Here is an 11,543-nt window from a genome sequence, read left to right as displayed (position 1 = left end):
TCACTCACTCAGGGTTCCTTACCTTTTGGGTATGTCCATTTTTCCAGAAAGCTGGGATGGATGGAATTCCCACGAAGAAAATGAAGAAGAAGAGCAACAAGCTCAACACCGAGATGGAAATGATGTTGAGGTTACCATATAAAGGTTCTGAGCCGAAGCTCAGATAAAACTCTAGAAGGCTATTCAGAAATAGACTGAGTCCCATTTTCCGAACAACAACGCTGCTTAAAGCAACTGAGCTCTGAGGGCTCCGACTCTTGGCTTTATAGCCAGGCCTGTATCACAGAGCACTGTGGTGTCACAGAGGGTTTCTGAGAGTGGGGGTGGGTCCACCTTCAAGAGGGTCTGTCCACAGCCCCGCCCCCCAACCAGCCCAGCAGAGTCCCTCCATCTCTTCTGTGCCTCTAGGTCCTTCTGCCCTACTCTCCTAGCCTGTTTTCCAATTTGCCTTTTAACATATCATATATTTATTTACCGTAATGAATGCTCTGCGTGTTTCATCTGTAACCCAGATATTAGCTGGGTCTCCTTTCATGTTGGACACTTGGACTTTGGTCTCACCAGGTCCACTACCTTACAAGTCTGAAATACTCCCTGGAAATTTTGCTTGTGCCCAGACGTTTACACTGAGGATCATATCTGTCCTCAAATCCAACTTACATAATTTTGGGTAAAGAACTTGAAGGTCTTTTAGACTTCCATAGATTTGTGAATGTTAAATAGAAATTTTTTTTAGTAAGTTATAATTGAATACTAAAGTCTAAAATACCATCCCCTCCCACCCCCCAGGAATACATCTCACATATGTTACATATATCCAACCCCTAAGTTCTTTAATAAAGCTCTCCGCAGGACATTTCAAGCGGACATGGAGGTGGCCGAGTTGGTGTGTGTCAGAGTGTGATCCCCATACAACCGCACGACAAGTTCTCCGTTGGGGTACATCCCCACACAGAAGTCCAGGTCCACATATCAGACTGCACTTGGTTATATTGTCTACAAGGAGGAGTGTTTTCCAGAATCTTGACTAGAATAATGTGCTGTTATTTGAGGAGCATCATGGGCGATGAGTCATTCGTTCAGGACTCTCATAAGTTTTCAGTTTCCTAGGGACAATCCTCAGTGCTCTCTCACTCCCAGCCCTATTACTATCCCTGGGCGGAGCCGCATGCGGACAGCTGTTTTCAGGGTCCCCCAAAGGCAACTGGTTCAAATGAAAAGGATGTAGCCTCTCAGGGCTGTCAGCACCCCCCTTACTTAGTGGGAGACAGAGCAAGCTTACTTGTACTCATGTTGAGTCTCACTGAACTCCCGCCATCATGGGTCCATGGAAATTCTGTGCCATGGGGCTTCCCCAATGCTGTTTGTGAAGGGAAAAGCAGGTACTCATATTGCCCACATCCCCTCATGCGCATGCTCCATTGTCTCCATAAACTTTACTTACAAAGCTGAGTTTTAAGGTAAAATTATGAAGAATCACAAAATGGTGACAGTGGAGCATGAAACCCAGCACTGAGTGCTCCTGAGTGTCCCCTGAGTGACAGCACAGGTTGTCGTCCTCGACCTGCTCTGCAGCTTCCTTTCTCGCCTCAGTTTACATTCTGGTCTTCCCTCCCTCCTTCCCTCCCTCCTGCCCTCCCTCCCATCCGCGATCTCTAAAAATCAATAGAAAACTTATCCTTGGGTGAGGATTAACAACAACAACAACAACCAAAAAAACCCTAACCTAGATCTTTATTGTTTGTGATATGAGAATATGGATAAACTATTTGAGGATAAGTTTTTAAATATACTTTATGGAATCTTAAATAATCATTTTGTGGATGATGCATGAATATGTCCATAAATGTTCTCTCCAAGTAAACAATTGGATATACTACATTATTTAAGTATCCTGATATTCTATATATATTTACCTATATGACTTACCATAAGCTGATGTTATTTTAAAATTTTACTTTCTCTTGTATTTCTATTTATTTCCCCTTGCTTAAAGTTTCAATACCACTATACTATTAATTCTGAATTTATCAATATAAAACAACATTTTTACCCTGGTTTAAACTTTTTTGCTTTAATCTTACTTTGATAACAATATATCTATGTTTGCTTGAATATAGTTTTTCATCTGTTAATGAAAAACTGTCTTGTATCATTTTGAATGTCCCTCTTTATGTATCCGATTTTCAAATTTTGTTTTAAAGCCAATTTTACTTATGCAGTCAGTGTCTGAATATTCTCAACCTAATAATTTATTTTATTGCTGTCATTTAAAAATTGCTTACTACTATCTTGCTAGAAAATGCTTTGTTTGCTTTTACTATAGTTGTTTGGAAGATAAATATTTGGTCTAAAGTATCATAAATCTGTAGTAATCTAATAATTAAAATATTAGTTTTTCCTCTATAAATATTTGGTCTAATAAAAATGTCTCTTTAAGGAAGTATTAGAAATGTGGTACTTTTATTATTTTAATTTCATATTACTTTTTAATCTTGGGTTAAAAATCACATCAATTTTTACATAATTAATTTTCATATTTTTGAATTTTTATGTATTTTATTATAGAAATAATATTTATGAGCTTTAGGTTTCCATGCGTAATTTTAATTTTTAAAATTTTAACACAGTTTGGTTCAGCGTGTCTGGTTCATTTCAGTTCCTTCACTGCCAAACCTGAAGGCAGGGACTGCTTCAGTTTCTCTGCCTGCCCTGTGTCTGTGATGACCAAGGTATAAAGATATCTTACTTTTCTTCATCTGGACACATTTAGTGTCCTTTCTCCTGGCTGTGAACAGGAAGTCATTGATTTACTCAGTTTTGGGGAGGCATGGCTACCAGGCATGAAGAGTGTGTGGTGGCCAGCACAGCAACTTAAAACAGCGAGGAGGATGCGGGGGGGGGGGGGGGGGGTCCAGTCACTGTAAGAATGGAAAATAAAAGTCTAATCAGGATGCAGTTGGAAGTTAAAGATGAATATCTATCTATATAAAAGCCTAGTATGCAAATTTTCCCCTCTGGAGTTCAACTGGGAGACCAGGAGTTCAATCACTCGCTATGATGTGTGCTGACCACCAGGAATGAAGGAAGGTCCCGGTCAGCAGCAGGAAGGCATTGATCAGCCCTGATCGCCGGGACCCTACCCATGCAAGAATTCCATGCACCGGGCCTCTAGTTAATTCTATAAACAAAAATCTTAGCAATATTTTCAGCACTACCTATACCAGATATTGTTGCATGGGTCTGCTTGTAACTGACCAATTAAAAAAAAAAGATTACTGTAGAACCCAAACACCCCCTTCCTTATTCTGGAATGTATTTGTAAAGCCATTTGCTTCAAGTGTTTTAAGTGAATCATAGTGACTAACAGCGTGATCAATTGGAGTGTAGATGATTTCAAATGAGACAACAATAATATCTAATTTATTTGGATGGAGTAATTAAAATACGGAGCATTTATGACCCAAATGTTACCAATAAGAACGCTTTCTCAGAATTTTGCAATTGTGAAGGAATCTCCCCTCTAATTGCTAAGGTTTTAGTGTGTGGATCAAACCTGAATCTGGCCCTGTCTGTGTTTCACAGCTTGCCTTGGTCTGTGTGGGGAATAATGAAACAAATGTGGGAAAAAAAAGGTGTGGGACAAGGTGTGGCGAGAAAGGACAAGACAGATATCTTAATGACATCCAAGTTCCCCATCTAATTGTTTCCATCGGAATTTCTCTATGAACTGTGGGGTAAGGGATGAGAAAGTGTTGAGAGTAACAACCTTTATTCTCAGAAAATAGACTGGGAGCTCTGTCCTAATGGTCACTTGTTCTTTGGGTCAATGTACAACCTGATTGACAGGAAAACACAACACCTAAGCAACTTGATGATGCTTTGCCTGTTCTTCCCATAAGAAGTAATTATTAATTTCTTTGCCAACTAAACTGTCTACGGCCTTCATTTATCTTTAGTTTTCAATGTGTTACTGAAAATAAACTTCACCCAGCAGTTACAGTGTCCCTGCAAACCTAAGAAAAGACAAAATCTTAGTTGTATGAACTTTATAAATTTCATTGATCTCATGGATCTAAGACATACCCAGGGAACAAGTATTGTAAAGTATCTCTTTCATCATAATCTGACACAAATTTACATATAGCATTTAAATATTCCCCTTTAATATACAATTAGAAACTGTCTTGAATGACTGTTGTTATTTTAACAATTAGCGTAGGAGAGGAAAGAGAAGAATTTTTTTTTTTTTAACTATAAAGCAACTCAAGATAATTTGCCCCTTTCTATACCCAGGTGAAAAAGAAATTCTAAAGTTTTCCCATGTGCCTACATGTTTTATTTTATTAGTTTTCCACATTAAACCTCTATAACTGTAATGCATAGTTATAATTTTCATGTACATACTTTCATATTTACACTTTTTAAGTTGTAAGGTGGAAGAAGGCAATTCAAGTCCTATTAGCAACTGGGATACTAACCCTTAAGTCAACTTTTAAAAAATTTAATGAACATCATTGGGTGATTTCATCATTTTTCCAGGACTCAGTTTTCTTACAATGTAAAAAAAAATTGAACAACATACTCTTAAAATTATTTTTTTGCTTCAAAATATTATAAAGTGATGATTCAAGATATAGAATTTAATGGAGCTGAATAGCAATTGCTTCCATGTTATTTAGAAATAACACACATCAGTTAATCCTTTTTGAAAAGTATAATTGCTATAAGTGCTTTTATCTTTCTATAATTTTCTTAATGTAGATTCATGAAGTTGCTCTGACATAAATTTAGCAAGTGACCTTAAATCAATGTGGTAAATTGAACATTTGTGAAATCAAGTTGATAACTAAGATAGTTCTTTCTTCTTAAAATCTGTGATTATTTCTGTATTGCTCTCTTTTCTTTTTTTTCTTTTTTCTTTTTTTCATGGAATAAGAAGCTTAGGGATCTGGCAAACCAGGGTTAGAGCAGTATCTCAGGGATGACAGAAGGGACCTAGACTTTACTTCTGGATCCCAAGCAAGAAGAAGGCTGGAATTTAAAAGGCCAAAGGGAGCATGGCCACTGAATATTTTTGTTTCACAAAGTTCTGGCAGCTGTGATAAATTACCGTAGACTGGGTGGCTTACAAACAGTAGCAATGTTTTTCTCTCTGTTCAGGAGACTGGAAGTCTGAGATCAAGGTGCTATCACAGTTGGGTTCTGATGAGAGCCCTCTCCCAGATTTCACACTGCCAATTTCTTGTTGTATTCTCACATGGCAGATAGAGGTTTGGCCCTCTTTTTAGAAGGGCACTAGTCCCATTCATGAGGGCTCCACCATATGACCACATTACTTCCCAAAGACTCCACCACCAAATATCATCATATTGGGGATTGAATTTCAATATATGAATTTGGAAGGGACACATATATCAATGTTCTTTCTTCATATATTTCAAAAAACCCCACCAGGTGATCCTTGCATCTGGTTAGCCAACATTGTTCACCATGACCACATCTATCTGCAAATGTTATAAGATGACTAAATTTATCTGGGTGTATTCCTCCACCCCCAACAAACTGAGGTTATTAAAAAAGGACAATGAGAATGGATATTGAGTGGGCAATTAGAACCATATTCCACTGCCGGGAGCCGGTCCATCCTTGCTGTTTCAAAGGACCTGGCATATATGGCATACTGTTCTTAATATGTTTGCTCACCTTGGCACTATGTGTTTTAACCAAGGTCTCCTCTCTGAGAAAGGTTGTTTCCCCAGGTAGGGATTTTCCCCTGAAGTTAGGGAGGGAATAAAACCCCTCAACTAAGTGCCAGGCGGGTAATTAATCACTTTAACTATGAACAATCATGCTTAAGCTACATAATCTTTACTCCCTGGAATGGAGATAAGAAACGCCCTAACCTTTGTAATAGAGATTGATAGGATTGAATCAACTGGTATAAATACAGATGTAACAAGACAGCAAGACACAGAACTTAGAACACAGAACTTAGATTGAGAGAACATGGCAAAAGATCCTGGACTGAACCTGACTACAGAAATTGGCAAGAGAACCTGACTAGAACCTGGTGACTGAATCTGCTGGAGAACCTGGACAGAACCTGGCTGGAGAACCTAAGCAGAACCTCTCTGGAGATCCAGACCAGAACTTGGCTGGAGATCCTGGGTGGGCTGCTGATCAGCTGAACGCTGTCTCCGTGTCGTTCCTTCTTCACCGACTCCGTCCTCACCTATGGGGAACCCCTGGACCTGCTGGGGCTGGACCCCAGCATTCCACAACATACATCACCAGTGCCAATGAAATTATAGTATCTTATTCTCAAAGAACGATTCCAAATGCAAATTGAATGGTCAGGAGTTACTGAAAGGGAAGATTTGCTCACATTGAGGATTAAGTTTTCATTTGAGGTTTAATTTTTCTTAATGTACATGATATTCTTTTTTACTGCTTCTTATATGCTGAAGCTTTTATGGTGAATAAAGAGGGCTAAATTTAGAGAAATGGCATGAAATATATGTAACCTAGAAACAGGCTTAATTATATAGATTTTTTGCAAAAGCTTACCACTTTGAGCAGTTTGTTTGTTTTCATGACAGAACCTTTGGAGTTAGTATATGTTTTCCAAGATTTGACAATGAGAATTGTATTTGTTGTCAAACTTGGTGACATATGAAGTGTTAGTTGTTATTAACCCTACCTTACAGATGAGAAAACTGATGTTCAAAGAGGTGAAGTGACTTACCTAAGATGATGATCTTGACTGAGCATATAAAAGTTGTAAAATTTCTTATGGATTAATATCAGAATTCTTAAGAATATAAAATTGTACTTAGGAAACTAGGAATCCATATTGCAATTGAATAGAGATAACATAATAACTATTCAGATACACAAACAAGATAGGTGTTATGCTTTAAATAACATGGATGATTGAGAGATATGTCATTGCAAAACATGAACAAATAACTATTACTGGGGTCTGTTTTTCCCTCAGTCTCTCATGTGCAGTTAAGAACAGTACAATTGCTATTTGGATAAACCATAAACAACTTAATATGAATTCCAATAAAAGTTAGGGTAAAATCTGTTTATAGCTTGATGGTTCAAGCTAGATCTCTATTCCTCTCTTCATTAATAACCCTTGTAGTTGGGAATTAATACCAAAAAGCATAAGAATTTTAAAAACTTACATATTTTATGAGACTTTATTACAAATCAGGATAGAAGCCTAGGTCTATTTGATGAAAAAGTTATTATTCTTAATCATCATGATAACCCTACATGACCTGCATTGCTATTCTAATTTTATTCTTTAAATGTATTGAATTTATTGGGGTTTCAGGTATGTAATTCTATAATACATTATCTTTATATTGTATTGTATGTTCACCACCATAAGTGGTCTTCAGTTACCATTTATCCCATCTTTACCATCTTTTATCTCCCTCCAGCCTTTCTCTCCAGTTATCATCATAACTTCTATTTTTTTGAATTTCTTTGTTTGCTTAATCCCTTAAGCTTTTCCACCCAGCCCCCACCCCTAACAGGTGTCAGTCTGTTTCCTGTATTGAGTCTGTTTCTATTCTGTTTGTTTATTTATACTGTGCATTAGATTTCACATATAAGTAAAATCATATGGTACTTGTCTTTCTCTGACTGGCTTATTTTACTTCGCATAATACTCTTCAGGTCTATTCATGCTGTCACAAACAGAAAGATTTCTTTCTTTTTTAAGGCCCAGTAGTGTTCCATGTTGTAAATGTACCACAGATTTTTTTAACCACTCACCTACTGACGGGTACTTGGACTGTTTCCAAATCTTGGCTGTTGTAAATAATGCTTCAATAAACATAGAGGTACATATATTATTTTTAATCAGTATTTCAGGTTTCTTCAAATATATTCTCCAAAGTTGAGTTGCTGAGTCATAAGACAGTTTCATTTTTAATTTATTTAGGAACCTTCGTACTATTTTCCACAGTGGCTGCACCAATCTGCATTCCCACCCAACAGTAATGTGGAGGATTTCCTTTTCTCAGCATCCTGGCCAACACTTATTGTTTGTTGACAGTTATGAGATAATATCTCATTGTGGCTTAATTTGCATTACTCTGATTATTAGTGATGTTGAGCATCTTTTCATATGTCTATTGGCCATCTGGATGTCTGTCCTCTTTGGAGAAGTGTCTATTCAAGTCCATTGCCCATTTCTTAATTGGATTTTTTTTCTGTTATTCCAATTGTAAAACAGAGAGGATGTGAGTAGGGGACATAAAATCATTTGTCCAAGACAGAATTTGGATTCTACTGGAAACCTATAAATAGTAAACCTTTGAGTTCTTTACATTACACCTTGCAGCCTTCCTATAATGGTACTCCTCACTAATATTCTGTTACCACCATCGTCATTATTGTTATGTCTTCTACCTAAGCTCATTTTCTTCCGAATCTTTGAATAAACTGATGCCATCTTGTCACTTTCTCCTTAAAGCTGTTCTTACAGAAGATTACTTGTTTTGGATTGTCCCTTCTGAACATTTTAACCCTTTTTGCAAAAATTTAGCACTTATTGTTTCACAGCACCTCTTTCTTTTTTTTTTAACTTTTTTAAAAATTTTTTATATATTTTTTTATTGATTTTTTTACAGAGAGGAAAGGAGAGAGAGAGAGAGTCAGAAACATCGATGAGAGAGAAACATCAATCAGCTGCCTCCTGCACATCTCCTACTGGAGATGTGCCCGCAACCCAGGTACATGCCCTTGACCGGAATCGAACCCGGGACATTTCAGTCCGCAGGCCGACGCTCTATTCACTGAGCCAAACCGGCTTCGGCAGCACCTCTTTCTTTATGGGCTTTAGCCAACTTTCCATTGCTGATATGAGAAAAATCAATTCTTCTAAGTTTATTTTCAGCATAGAGATGCTTGGCATTGTCTGAGATCAACCCACTCCCCCCATCCCCACAGTTTGCTTACATTTATCACTCAGTGCCAGGGGTGGGCAACCTTTTTGTGAGTGCGTGCCAAAACCAGCAAAATCTCTGATTCAAAATTCTTCTGCATGCCAACCCTAATTTTTTGAGAACATGTTACGCCTACTTGATATCTCTTAAGGTGTACGTATGTGAAGAACCTTGAAGAAATAATAAAATTCATTTGAGTGACAAAAACACAGTATATGATGATGGAAAATACATTTATTTTTTAATGTATACATGTACACTGATAGTCCGACAGAAAACTTTATGACTCCGTTTGATATTATCAGTGGGACTTTTGCTGCTGCATCACTGATGACAGAGATTTTACATCAGGTTTATATTTTGTGACCTTCAGAGATATGCACGAGCTACTACTTTCATCCGTCAGGCTACTGCTATTATGAGACTTAACAAAATTCATCACTGAGAACAAAGATTCACAAGCATGTGTGGATGAAACCAAAACACTGGTTGGGTCTAGGAAGGCAGGGAGAGTTAAGGCAGAGGCATAGAAATTGCTCTTCCCCTCTCTCATCAATCCATGTCTATGGTCTTTAAGATAACTTGTTATGTAAAATTATTTATCTAAGATGCACCTACACTGAATTTATCTGAAAAATAAAAAAAGTTGATATTAAGAAAAAAATTGTAAATGGAAGATTATAAGAGAGGGTTTCGGGTGCCAGCAAAAGTTACTGGCGTGCCATGTTTGGCACGCGTGCCAGGGGTTGCCCACGCCTGCTCAATGAATTTTTACAGAACTTTATGCTTATACGAAAACATCTATTTGAGGCAGGGGTTATTTATTTGGAAGAGGCATAAATCATTCATCCAAATTTGAGTTTATTAGAGTGAGTGTATCTTTATTTGCACTCAAGTAAAGAAGACATATTTTAGCTGATCTTATTATAGGCTTACTTGTAGGTAAGAGGGAGTCAGGAGCTGAGACATGGCTCTTAATGACTGCATGGCCTCTTTCCTCCCCTCATCTCCCAGGCTCTCTTTGCCTCTTCCTCTCTGTGGTCAATTCTTCCTTCTAATGCATGGATGAATAGAATTGCCTGTACCAAATCGACATTACCTAAGGTATCCCCAACGTATTTTCTCCATATGTTTTCTGAATCTCATTATTGATATCCTTGGGAGATGGCATGCAGAAAATAAGGGGTGTTCTGTTTTCCCATGGATCAGCTTTCTTCTCCTGGCAGTATCAGATAGTCATCAAGAGGATGATGCAGCCTGGCCAGTGTGGTTCAGTGGTTGAGGATCACCGTTGGATTCTAGGTCATGGCATATGTCGGGATTTCGGGTTCGGTCCCCAATGTGGGTGTGCAGGAGGCAGCTGATCAATGATTCTCTCTCATCCTTGATGTTTCTATCTCTCTCTCACTCCCTCTCCCTTCCTTTCTGAAACCAATAAAGATATATTTTTAAAAAGGACAAAAAAAAGGTGGTGCAAATAGAGTCCCATTCATGGGAGCTCTTGATAAGGAGTAGTTTCAAAGCAGAGATGTGGTTTTATCATTCACCCCAAAATGTACTATTTTGAACACTTAATAGAGTAGCAATAAAAGCTAAAATCCATCAAGGGAAGGTGAGCAGTACAGTTCATCCATAGTCTTTATAATAGCAAGAGTTAACTCTCATATGCTTATCATTTACCAGAGCTTTGCATATGATATTCCTCACAACAATCCTGTGAGGGAGCTTTCATGATTATTAACATTTTACAGGGAAGGAAGATAATGGAAAATTATTTTCATTTCCTTTTTAGGGGAAAGGGAATTATATATAGAAGGAAAGTGAAGGAATTATACTATTCAGAGAAACCAAAATATTTACACAGACTGGCAAATAGAAAAACAGGGATTTGAAACTTGGCAATTTGACTCTTGTGTCCGCAACTATAACCTTCAAGCCACATTGTCTTCCGTAACTATTTTTAAGGAAAGTAATTCTCTTTGCCAAAGTTGCTACTTATTATCTCCAGAAAAGTAAATTTTACCCTCATTCTCTTACTTTCTGCTAACTCACCTGTAGAATGGGTACAGGAAAGTCAGACTTGCCAGATGATAGGGCTGTTGACATTATTCAAATTAAAAAATTTGGTTCATTAGTTTATCATTTTAGTGTTTGCTGTTTGTATGTAGACATTAAAATGGGGATAGAAAAAAATAGACAAAAAGAAAGTCTTGTTAATAATGAGAGTATTTGAGAAACTGTATCTTCAGAAAACAGATTGATGGTGACTTAAAGCCACTTGTGTGTGAAGGCTCTTTGGTGGTCTATCTGACACATGTTGGTGGTTTCTCTCTTGTTACTCTTGGACAAATGTTCAAACCACTAAAACCACCTATGAAATTTGCACTTGTAATAGGAAAAAACTCAACTCCTTATCTTGGGAATTCTTTACCATGGAGATGAATTATCTCAGAAAAAAATGCTTGAAAGGTCCAAAAGAGGAAAAAAAATAACCAAAAACATTCTCTATTGTAGCATTATCTCTCCTTAAAGGATTTACATTTTAAATGTAAAATAGTATAAAGAAATACAACA

At 37.4% G+C, this 11,543-nt stretch overlaps 1 pseudogene; it reads right to left on the bottom strand.

Moving 5' to 3' along the window:
- Positions 1-2,650: 2,650 nt before the first annotated feature.
- LOC118666829 lies at positions 2,651-11,075 on the bottom strand (annotated as a pseudogene).
- Positions 11,076-11,543: the final 468 nt, after the last annotated feature.

Source organism: Myotis myotis, unplaced genomic scaffold (genome assembly GCF_014108235.1).
Source record: "Myotis myotis isolate mMyoMyo1 unplaced genomic scaffold, mMyoMyo1.p scaffold_m19_p_12, whole genome shotgun sequence".
NCBI lineage: Eukaryota > Metazoa > Chordata > Mammalia > Chiroptera > Vespertilionidae > Myotis > Myotis myotis.
This window is presented reverse-complemented; position numbering and strand designations above follow the sequence as displayed.